Source organism: Lissotriton vulgaris, chromosome 9 (assembly GCF_964263255.1).
Source record: "Lissotriton vulgaris chromosome 9, aLisVul1.2, whole genome shotgun sequence".
Classification (NCBI taxonomy): Eukaryota; Metazoa; Chordata; class Amphibia; order Caudata; family Salamandridae; genus Lissotriton; species Lissotriton vulgaris.
In genome coordinates this window covers 976937613-976950376 of record NC_141697.1, presented here as the reverse complement: position 1 = coordinate 976950376, position 12764 = coordinate 976937613, and the positions used below count along the sequence as shown (strand labels likewise).

The following is a 12764-nucleotide window of genomic DNA, read 5'->3' as shown; positions in this document are numbered from 1 at the left end:
GACACTGCTCGCGCCTTAGGATCTCTCCAATATCAAAAGCGGCCTTTTCGTGGAGCACGTGGCCGGGGTGCGACATCCACTTTTCGTGGCTCTTCCACTCAATACCGCTCCTATGGTGACAACAGACAGCGTTACTCCAACCAGAATCAAAGCAGACAACATGATTCGAGACCGTTTAGGAGAAAATCCTCTTACAGGGGAGGAACTTCCTCTAAAAAACAATGACTTTCTCAACACCAACACATATCCTACTTTGAAGATTGGAAGTCGCATCTCCCAATACTCTTCCAATTGGTCAAAAATAACATTGGATCGTTGGGTCTTGGATGTGGTTTCAAAAGGCCACGCTCTCGAACAAGTTTCCTCCCACCCGCCCTCCAACAGGTCCTCCGCCTGCACACTTGAAGGAACTTTTTGCACAAGTTGCAGTCATGATTCAAATAGGGGCAGTCGAAGTGGTTCCTCGATTACAACAGGGGATGGGCTTTTATTCCCGCTTTTTTCTTATCAGGAAGAAATCGGGAGAGTGGCGCCCAATATTAGACCTCAGGGCCCTCAACAAATACATCAAGTCTCAAAGTTTTCGAATGCTGACATTGTCAGAAATTCTACAGTTCCTGAACCCCAATGAGTTCCTCTCCACAATCGACCTCCAAGATGCCTATTTTCATGTGCCAATCCATCAGAGGCACAGAAAGTACCTCCGCTTCAAAGTAGGAACAAAACACTTCCAATTCAAGGTTCTGCCTTTTGGCCTTCGTTCCACTCCAAGGGTCTTCACAAAGATCATGGCTCCAGTTGCGGCTTATCTACGCCTGCAGGGCATACAAATTTACCCCTATTTAGACGATTGCCTGATAAAGGCCCCAACCTTTCTGGCAACACACTCAGACTTTCCTGTCAGTCTTCAAAAACCTGGGTCTTTCCATCAACCACGAAAAATCGCAAATTCTTCCAGCGCAGCAAAGAGTCTTTCTGGGAGCATTAATAGACACAAATCTAGCAAAGGTGTTTGTGTCAACAGAACGCCAAGCCCGCATCTCCAACATGGTGGCTCTTCTACGCGCAAGAAGGTCTGTTTCTGTCCGAACATTGAAATCCTTTCTGGGCATGACCTCATCCTGCATTCCGTTGATCTCCAACTGCAGGTTACATATGAGAGTAATCCATGAAGAATTGGACAAGCAATGGCGACAGGTTTCGGAGATGTTCAACTACAAGGTCTCACTGACACCTCGCATACAGAGAGCATTGGCTTGGTGGGCTCACCCTTCCAACGTCGCAACAGGGCGCTTATTCCAGGAGGCAGCCCCCACACTTACCCTTACCACAGACACTTCTTTAGAGGGTTGGGGGGCACATCTCCAAGGACTGTCCATCATCGGCAAGTGGACTGCTGACCAACGCAGGTGGCACATCAATCGCCTGGAACTCTCGGCCATCTTTCTCGCTCTGAAATCCTTCCGTCTACTGGTGGAAGGAGAGTCCCTTTTTGTGCGTACGGACAACACCACCAGTATGCACTACCTCAACAAACAGGGAGGTACGATATCACTACTGCTCTCCAAACAGGCACAGCAGATCTGGGAATGGGCCATACAACATCGAGTCCAATTGACTGCAATTCACGTGCCGGGCATCTCCAACGCCCTTGCGGACTCTCTCAGCAGATCTGCCACAGACAACCACGAGTGGGAACTTTACCAACCGACTCTGGATTATGTCTTACGCCTGTAGGGCCAGCCGGAGCTGGATCTATTTGCGACTCCACTCAATCACAAATGCCTACACTACGCAAGTTGGCATCCCCACAAAGAGTCGAGCGGGAATGCATTTTCGCTCAACTGGTCAAGAAAATTCGCACACGCTTTTCCGCCGCTTCCTCTTGTACCTCACCTCCTGCACAAGATGAGAGCACAGCCATGTCACATCCTGCTAATTGCGCCCAGGTGGCTGCGTCGACCATAGTTCACGGATCTTCTACTTCTTCCCCAGTGCGATCCCTCTTCGCCCTCTGCCTCACCTTCTCACCATGAACCACGGACGGATCTGCCATCCAGATCCGGCATCTCTTCAGCTTACCGCTTGGAACCTGAGCACCTTGAGTTTGCCCACCTAAATATTGCACCTGACTGTAGAGAGGTCCTCGCTCATGCAGGGGCTCCTTCTACCATCAAAACGTATAAATTGAAATGGAAACGCTTTTATATTTGGTGCCACTCAGAAGACATTGATCCTCTGCTTGCCACCCCTGAGCAAATCCTACCTTTCTTCCTCCTTTTGGCTAAGTCTGGCCTTTCACATTCCACACTGAAACGCTTCCTGGCTGCACTATCCTGCTTTCGACATGACAGTTCCACATCTCTATATTCCTCTCAGACCATTCGACAGTTCTTTAAAGGTCTGTTCCGGATGTTTCCACCTATCCGGTGTCCTCCACCATCATGGCGCTTAAATCTCGTCTTGACTCAACTTCTCAAGCCTCCATTTGAACCGATCCACTCAGCGGATTTGAAATTCCTTACTTGGAAAGTTTCCCTCTTACTTGCACTTAAGTCCTCCCGGCGGGTGAGCGACATACAACCTTTTACCATTCAGCCACCTTTTCTCCAGTTTTCAAAGGACACTGTTGTACTGTGTACAAACCCTAAGTATTTACCAAAGGTTCCATCAGACTTCCACCTTAATGAACCTGTCATACTAAAGACTTTCTTTCCTAACCCTGTCTCCCGCTCAGCGTACTCTTCATTCGGTAGACCTGAAGCGATGCCTCAAGTTCTACATCCAGTGTACTGCTGCATTTCGAAAGTTAGACCAACTTTTTGTGGCCTATGGGCGGATGCGCAAGGGACATCCGGTCACCAAACAGACCATCACTCGCTGGATTTCTTCTACCATCTCCTTCTGCCATCAACGGGCTGGCAAGCCTCTTTCTGCTCCGGTGCGAGCACACTCGACGAGAGCAGTGGCTTTCTCTACTGCCCTGTTTGCTGGAGTGCCTTTACATCAGATCTGTAGGGTGGCAACGTGGTCCAACAGGCACACGTTTACGAGGCACTACTGTCTGGAGACGGCTAACGCTGCGGACACTGCTGTGGGTCAAGCGGTGCTACGTAATCTCTTCAAATAAAGGTGAGCCTCTGCTGCTTCCCGCCTCCTGTCATAAAAGGTTGTTCTTATGCAAATAATATAATGTTACCAAGATGTATTTATTTGATTGCATTTTTCATTATTGCCTTTTATGATTATTATGGTTATGGTTTACTGCTTTCTATTCTTATTCAAGCATGTGAATCAATGAAAGACACACGAATACTGGAGAAGAACAAAAGTTACTTACCTGTAAACTGTGGTTGTCCAGTATTTGTGTCTTTCATAGATTCACATGTGAACCACTCTTCCTCCCCTCAGAGACTCTCTTCTCATGCACTCTTGGTCACTCTTGTGCTACGAAAATCTGAGGGCTTGAGCTTCTGAGGAGAAGGTTCTAGAGGGTGCTACAGCCCGATTGGCTGGAATGTGGACTAATATAATGACATGGATATGTTACCAAAGTGAGCTCTCCCTCTATACTTTCTATGGGCTATGATGTTCTATGGTACTTTTAACAAAACAAACAAAAAAATCCACTTTTTAAATATGCATATTATTTGATATTTATACTTATATATTTATATATATTGAAGAACAGTCCACTCCGTTTGGCTAGACAAACGACCAGCACTCGATACCATTGGTTTGTGAATTTTTAATTCAAGCCCGGCGGTGAGGACTCTGTTTTGCAAATATTTATATATATATATTTTATGTATATATGTTTCTTACTACTATTTTATGTACCGTGGGACTCCCACTACGACGACGGGGAATTATTCAAGCATGTGAATCTATGAAAGACACAAATACTGGAGAACCACAGTTTACAGGTAAGTAACTTTTGTTCATACACACAAATACACACACACATATATATATATATATATATATATATATATATATATATATATATATATATAGAGAGAGAGAGAGAGAGAGAGGGAGAGAGAGATACATAAACACAGATACCGGTTTTAGTGAAAGTCTCTTGCGTGAGAAAATGCAGCAGAATTAGATTTGGACAAAATGGGAACAGCTAGAGGGAGACCCAGGGATACACTTGAAAATGCTCATCACTTTCTTGCTCAACTAAATAGACATCAGGTTGCTCTCGAGCAGGAAGATAGGGGGAGCCAATAACAGCCTAGGTACGAATACATAGTGTGTCACCTCTGTACGCATCTAGAACAGAGACCAGCTACCAGGGCCACATTCTAATAAATGTGACACATGCATTAACCAAGGCTGCTGTAGGGCATCCCTATCTATGCATCCTTGAGGTTGTGTTGTATTCTTGTATCCTATGTGGTATACTGCCATTCACATATCTAGGTATTTGCCAACTTTATCCATAGATGAGGGAATAAAAGCAAAAGGACAAACAAACGGAACAGCCGAGAAAGTATTGAGTGTAACAGATAGTCAACATCAGGACTGATTAACAATTGCTATCTAGTAGCATAAGGTGACAGCAGTGGGACCCAACAGGCTGCGACAACAGTCTGAGCTAAAGGCTCAAACGACAAGACTCAGTGACAGCGAAAATAAAGATTACAGGATAACAGCAGATGTTACATCAATAGGAGTAAGAATGAAAATAACCTGACTATGAGCGTCCACCCCTGACTCACGTCCTGGCAGTATTCATGACAGGCACACTCCGGTAATGTTAAACAGTTTTCGTTGAAAGGGCTGCTTGTTCTTAGTGCACTTGCCCAACCATGACTCATAAAGCAGCTGCACTATTGTGCCATACTCAAATAATAAGCTTTTAAACTGATACAGCTAACTATCGTGGTAAATACAGAGCACTGCAACATCCTTGTAAAGGCTTGTCTCAGATAAGCCTCCATGCTTTCCAAACCAGGCTCCAAAGGTTCAGCCGTCCAGGGGTTTGCCTAGTTAATCTAATGACCACTCCTTCCCTGTAGGCAGATGCAATGGGACTTGCAGGGAGACATCTGCATGTAACATCGCTCTTCTTTCCATCTCCTTCCCTTCGCAGCCAAAGTCACAGAGAAATTCGTCAATGCTCAGCTGGCCACCTTCATCGAAGAGAACGCCATCCTCACCTCCTCCTAGTCCGGATTCTGCAGCAATCACAGCACCAAGACGGCCCTCCTCGCCGCCACTGAAGACATCCGCGTGCTACTTGACCAGTGGCCCTCATCTTGCTAGACCTCTCCGCAGCCTTCGACACGTCTCCCACAGCACTCTTGTAATCAGACTCCACGATGCGGCATACGGGGAACCGCCCTCGACTGGATCCGCTCCTTTCTCGCCGGTAGAACTCAAAGGATCAGACTCCCACCCTTCCTCTCCAAACCCACAGAGATCAACTGCGGAGTACCCCAAGGATCATCGCTCAGCCCCACGGTCTTCAACATCTACATGGCCCCCCTCGCCGCCATCGTCAGACAGCACTGGTTCAGGGTAGTATCCTACGCTGACGACTTCCAGCTCATTCTCTCTCTCACGAAGAACCCCAAACACACCAGACTCAGCTGCCAAGAAGGGATGAAAGACGTCGCAGCCTGGATGAGCAACAGCTGCCTAAAGGTCAACTCGGAGAAGACAGAGGTCCTTGTCTTTGGACTCTTCCCCGCCTCTTGGGACAACACCTGGTGGCCCTACGCCCTCGGAAACCCACCCTCCCCGACAGACCACGCCCTGAACCTCAGCATTATCCTAGACTCCTCCCTCTCCATGACTCGCAAGATCAACGCTGTCGCCTCCACCTGTTTCAACTTCCTCCTCATCCTCCTTCACGTGGATCCCCCCTGAAGCCAGAAAGAACGTCACCTACATGCTTATAACTAGCAGACTGGACTACGGAAATGCCCTCTACACTGGAATCAACAAATCCCTGCGACACAAACTCCAGACCCTCAAGAACACCGCAGCCAGACTCGTCCTCGGCACCCCACGAGATGAGCAAATATCCAACACCTGCGTGACCTCCAGTGGCTCCCCGTCAAGAAGAGAGTAACCTTCGAGCTACTCACGCACATCTACAAATCCCATCACAACATCGGTCCCAAATACCTCAATGAAAGAATCTCTTTCTACGTACCCAAAATAAACCTCAGCTCCACCGGCCTCACACTGCAGAACCAGAGCAGGCAGAAGGGCCTTCTCCTATGTTGCATCCAATGCCTGAAACGAGCTCCCGGTCAACATTGGACTCTCCCCTAACCTGCACACCTTCAGGAAAGACCTGGCTTTTCGACTGACCCGGAGCTGCACCCCCTGGCGCCTTTAGACCCTCATGGGTGAGTAGCGCGCTATAAAAGACCCTTATTGATTGATTGATGATCTTTAAGCTTTAGACCCTGATACATGGGGATGGAGGGCAGGGGTGACTTTTATCAGAGCCTGCTGACGTGGAAAATAAGTTGGAGAGTTCAGTAATGACCAAAGAGGAGCTTTGGACATGCACAGGTCAGGCTCATAATAACAGGAACAATGAACCAGGCGGTGCTGTACATAACTCAATGTTGTCATGTCCAGGTGCAGTCAGAATTAGAGTCTGTGGTGCCACTGAGTGACACTGGAGTACTACTGCTTGGAGTTTTCCACATCTAGTCTGGTACATGAGATACTCATAAGGTGATGAATCTGAGAGAAGGTAGTATCCATTAGAAACAGATGCTAAGAATACCTGAAGATTTCCATATCTTACTGTCCGGAAAGACAGCAATGAGATTAAGACACTTTGAAGTTGGTAGGAAAATGGCATTTCACCGAATCTAATGGAGTGACGGTGAACACCAAATTCACATCCCATAGTCTGCCTTGTGGAAGCGCATTGGATGTCCTGTCCTTTTAATTTCAGCTATCACCCTTGCATTCATTGTTTTCACACCCCAGGATGCTTTAATGCTGAAAAGTTTATAAAGATCTAAACGCGTAACTTTTTGTGGTCCAGGTTGTACCCCAAAGTGTCCTCCACATGAGTGACTGCAGAGACAACAGGAAGCCCAGTTAACGACAGTCACCTGAATGGCTGTGACACCTATACTAAAAATAGAATCCATGATGGTTCCTTGTAGCAACAAAAACCTTCATGTACTTACTAAACAATTTTAATCCATGTTTGTATTCTTACTGAGACAGCTCTGCAAATTAAACACAACTGACACTATAAGAATAAATGGGTGTCAAATGTGATGAACAGAAGAGAAAAATGACGTAGTTATTCAGAGGGTCAATGTAGTTGTCCTGGCTAGTGCAGTCATGACAGACTGTTGGTAGTACTTAGCCTTACTTGTAGTTGTTTTCTAGAAAATCACAACAGATTTTAAGTACACCTGTGAAAGACCACTAGCAGCTCTAAAATTATCAAATGAAAACAGTGAAAAAACATCCATAGAAAACAGCAGTGGGATGTATTCACATACAAGTCAGGAGAATTCAGAACATAGAAAATACCAGCAAATAAAACATACCAATAGAGATGATGTCAACATCTGCATACACTTCAGCACAAAGGATGCCTACAAACTCTGTATATTAATATTGGTCAATGAAACATTTGTAACTATCTCAGAAAGTACTCATACGATATGGTGAACAAACCGGTGTATTTGAACAGATGTACGAGTTACTTACCTTCGGTAACGATGTATCTGGTAGAGGCGATTCTAGCCGTAGCTGCGTTAACGTAAAATTATCCCCAGGCGTGAGACTGGATCCGGAAAACTTTTTGCCACAGCATCCCTGTGCGCCGGAGGGACGGCACCACGTGACTCCGCCCTGGCGTCGTCCACGTCCGTGACGTCAACGAGGATACATCATTTTTACCCCGGAGCACCTACGTCAGTTTTCTTCTGAGAACTTTTCCGCGCCACAACGTGGAGCCATCACAAACAAAAACTGTGAGAATACAGGAACAGTGTGCGAAAAAATCAGCTAAATAGAAAGGGAAGAAACGAATGGTGAGGAACAGCACCATCCAGAATAGTGCTAGGTACAATGCACCAAAAGTCCGGGAAGAAAAAAACAGAGCACAGCAAGCCTGCAAACAAATAAAACAGCCTCCCGGGGGCAGACAGCATATTAAAAAGTGCACAGCAGATGAAGAAGTCTGCAACCACGGCCCAGAACAGAGAAGGGCACCAAGGCTAGAACGAAAGAGCAACAACAATTCATCCCCAGACAACACCAGCAGGGAGAGACATCTAAAAGAGCTAAGGGTCGAGACCAGGCCAAGGGACCTCAACCCCAAGGACGGCAAAGGAGTCAGAAGTGCAAGCATCGAAAGGAAGAAGGACACAAGCAAACCCCACACTGGAGACCAGGGTGCAGGGGCGCAGAAGTACCCATGAAATCATCAACCAATCACCAGAAAGGAAGGAATGGAGCAAACAACAAGACGAGCATCCCCCTAGGGAGGGAGTAAGAAAGAGCACTCGAAGGAGACAACCACCCAGAGGCAGGAGAGTGCAGAAGACCAAAGAAGGGTCCTCGCAGCACGGGGAGGAAGGGCGGGTCGTGAAGGAATCTGCAGCTAGAATCGTCTCTAACAAATACATCGTTACCGAAGGTAAGTAACTCGTACATCTGATAGAGACTATTAGCCGCAGATTCCTTAACGTAGAATAGATACCCTAAGCCATACCCAAGGGGAAGGAGGGTCTGCGAGAGGACCTCCCCAGCCTGGATGGACACAGGGCCCCAATAGGGGATGAGTCACAGGGACAGGGAGAATAGCCCAGTCCCCCTCCAAGCAGAAGAGACCTCACCATCTTGGAGGAACACTGACCCCATAGGGGATGTGTCATGAAGACATGAGAGGCAGCCCAGCTCCCACCAAGCAGGAGGAAACATGGACAAGGCGAAAAGGGGCCAGAGCACCCCAAGCCCAGTCAAAGTACTAGAGACCCCCGCCAGAAGCCCCAGAGGTACAGGCAGCGCAGCGGAGTACCGGGAAAGAGACCTACCCCAAGACTCCAAGGAGAAGAGGCAGAAACAAAGGCCTCCACCGGAGGACACATACAGTGAAGAGGGCAGCCAAACCTATCACAGCTTGAAGCAGACAGCCAGACAGAACGGCGCCTCAGTCAATAAGGGCAGGCGCAAAAGAAAGAAAGAAAGAGGTAGTCTCACAATGCTCCAGCAAAACAAGAAGCAGGAACACCAGGGCCCACACCAAGACCCCTGGCCGTAGACCAGAAGAGCAGGCAGATGCAGCAGGCTGCTGACAAGCGCCACCAACTGTACGCCCAGACTACGCCGAGCTCAACAAGGGCAAGGCCAGAAAAGATCCTGAACGACCCCTAGAAGGAAACCGCTCCGGACAGAACCGATCCACGCAGAAGTGCGCCGGAAAATAAGATAAGAAACAAGTAAGATGAACCAAGCCGTCAACCCAGGAAAAAATTCCTTCTGGAACATCAGACAGAGGGCAAAGCCAAACGGCGGACAAAAGGGCAAAAACACCACAGCACAATGCCATAGATGGCAAAGCCACGACCAAGAAGCCGCACCAGGGAATACAGCAACACCAGGAAGGGCGAGGAACCCGCAAAGGGTAGTCCACATTCTCCCAGCGAAAGACAGAGCTATACAATAGCTACAAGTACCCCACTTAGGGTTTGGCACGTCCCAAAGAAATTAAGGGAACCACTCTTAGGGAAGAAAATCCCGCATCAGAGAACACAACCATAAGACCTGCAGCAGAAACCACAGAAGGCTTAGTAATCAGCCAAAAAGTACACTCTTGCCAAAAAAGGGGGCAGAACCAGCAGCCAACTGAAGAGAGGGGCCAACCAAGGGACCCCGAGGGCACAGCAAACCACAAAGAAAGTGTAACGGTCACTCCAAACACCAGATTCCAGGAGCAATGGAATAACACCTCCCACCAAGTCCGGAAAAATCAACAAACCAGCTCACTGAGGCGGAGAAGGAGGGGTACGGAGCCCCGCAAGAAGATGCTGAATGGCGGATTCCGCATGAGTGTTAAACAGAAGGACCCCGTCAAAGGGCAGGTCAACCAGACGCTCCCTAATATTTTCAGGAAAAACAGCATCACGTAGCCAAGCATGGTGACGGAGAGCCACAGAAGTGGTCATAGCACGGCCGAGAACATCAGCAACACCCAAGGCCGCACGAAGAATAAACACGGCCAACTTCCTCCCATCCAACATATGGCTTTGCAGATCAGCATGGGCACCCTCATGGGAGACATGAGAAAGATGGGACTCCACAGAGTCCCACAGGCTGGAAGTAGCCCTAGCCAATACACACAGAGTGTTGAGTGCCCGCAAGGCAGCACTGGAAGAAGCGAACACCACAGGCAAGGACGGAAAAGCTGTCCGTAGAAGAGAACCTTGAGTAGAAGGGTGGAAGGAAAGGCAGACAGGGTCGTGTGGAGTCGGACAGTGGCGATGCAGGAGCGGCTGAGGCACCGGATCACCCGTGGCAGGGCGCCCCCAAGCCCCCAGAAGAGAATTATGGAGCGACGCTTCAAAAGGAAGGAACAGCTCCCGTCCACCAGAGCCCTGGTGGAGAACTTCCACAAGGTTATCTGTAGGAAATGGAGTGACAGGTTCACCCATCCGCAGAATACCAGTGGCTGTGGAAATAGCCCGAACAAAGGCAACACTGGCCTCAGTAGGGCGTCGTGGAGGAGAAAGTAATTCCTCCATGGGTGACGGCTGCAGACTGAGCCGTCTCTCCCCAAGTCCAGGGGGAAGTGGCCAGCCCCAGAATAGTGGGGGATCCACAGATGAATGGAGAACCTGAGGGGCCCCAGGGGAAGGCAGGGAGGCCGGTGGAAAAGCCAGCCGCGAGCCACGGAAAGAAGGGTTCGAGGATTTAGGCCGTGGGGACCGCGAGGAGCCCTCCCTGGAAGATGCCAGTGAAAAGGCAACAATGCGGCGCCCTGTCTCCAGGGAGGAAGACACCAACAGATGACAGACATCTGGAAAGGAAGGAACCTCAGGAGCAGAATCAAGAACCCGACGCCGGCGTGGCTCCGTGGAGTCCGCCACAGGCGCCTGATCGATGTCGATCGGCACCGGAGTGGGTATTTGCGGCGCCGGATCGACCTTTGCCACCACGTGCTCCCCAGGAGAATGGGGCGGGGTCGACGCCGGGACGACGATGAAGCGGCGCCGAAAAGGCGCCGGCTCTGCCTCAGATGGGGCAGCCGCCCGCGTCGAGGACCGAGAGGGACTCGGGAAAGCACCCAAGGTCCCAGCCTCCACCCGTGACTCTACCAGAGCAGGGGAGGAAGGCTCCCGGCGCCGAAACAGCACCGGTTTGGCCTCTGGCGAGGCAGCCGCCTGCTCAGGGGACCGAGGGCGACTCGGGGACAAGCCCGAAGTCCTGGCGATCTCCTGCAACACCACAGGAAGCCCCATAGGGATTTGCGGAAAGGCAGAGACGCCAGGCGCCGGCGAGGGGAGCCCCGAAGGACTACACCTCGACCACACCACCCTCCTACGACCTGAAGCTGAAACCTTCGGCTAGGGCCGGAGCCGCTGGCGACTCTGCGGAAGTACCCACATGAGGCAAGGGATCCGCAGACATCTCAGAAGGTGGAGGAGGGCCCAAAGAAGCCTGCAGAGCCGCAGCGTAGGCTGTCATTTGGGCCCTAGTCACCCCAACGCCAGGAAATGGCGGGTAGGATGGCAACAGGCGAGGCCACACGTCCCGAGGGGAGCCGTTGCCCACCGCCGAAGGAGGATATGGCTTCGGAGACAAGCTGAAGGACCTAACAGCCGGAGAACAACGCCCTTGGGGTTGTGGCGAGGGACGATGCCGCAGACGGAACCGGCGGCTCCTTGCTTCCGAGGTAGGGGACGGACGCTGGGGCGACACCGACCTGGACAAGTGGGTCGACAGCAATTTCATCCGGCGTTCTCGCTGTGACTTAGGCTTAAGGTGCTGACAGGCTTCGCAATCTGTGGAGTCATGGTACTTGCCCAGGCACCACTTGCAAATTGGGCGAGGGTCCGTCGCCGACATGGGAGGTGCACAAGAGGTACACGTCTTGAAGCCCGAAGGCATTCGCACACTGTTCCAATAACGCCAAAGCGTGAAAATGAAAAGAAGGCCTGAAAAAAGGCCAGGACACAATTCGGGTCCGCATTGCACGCGGAAAAGAGACAAAACTGACGTAGGCGCGCCGGGGTGGGACTTATGTATCCTCGCTGACGTCACGGACGCAGACGACGTCAGGGCGGAGTCACGTGGTGCCGTCCCCCCGGCATGCAGGGATGCTGTGGCAAAACGTTTTTCGGATCCAGTCTCACGCCTGGGGATAATTCTACTTGAAGGAATCTGCGGCTAGTAGTCTCTATCAGATAATGAGAAGCAATAAGAAAAATAGATTTAAAAAACATGTTTTCAGAAAAAGTGTCAGATGCGTTTAGATGAAACATCAGATATTTGCCCCAGCCCAAGTAAAATCGAGAGTAGAAAATAATAAATTGAGGCAAGAGATACTTTTGAGATTTAGACACAGGGGAGCGTACAGAATAGTAGGGACCATTTTAGAGTCTTATTAATGCTTCCATTTCTACAGCACTTTATACATTCAAACAGGAGGTAGCCAAGAGGAGCATGAAAGCAAATTCTACCATGCCTACTGAATGAATGAATGAATGAATACGGATTTCTATAGCGCATGGCTACCCTAGGGCATCCCAGCACTTCAGGAA

The 12764-nt window shown here is 49.7% G+C and overlaps 1 protein-coding gene across 1 annotated transcript in view; it reads right to left on the bottom strand.

The window, feature by feature from the left end:
- The window catches only part of FANCD2 (FA complementation group D2), a 1101131-nt gene that overhangs the window by 83027 nt on the left and 1005340 nt on the right, over window positions 1–12764 (bottom strand). The window lies entirely within an intron of this gene.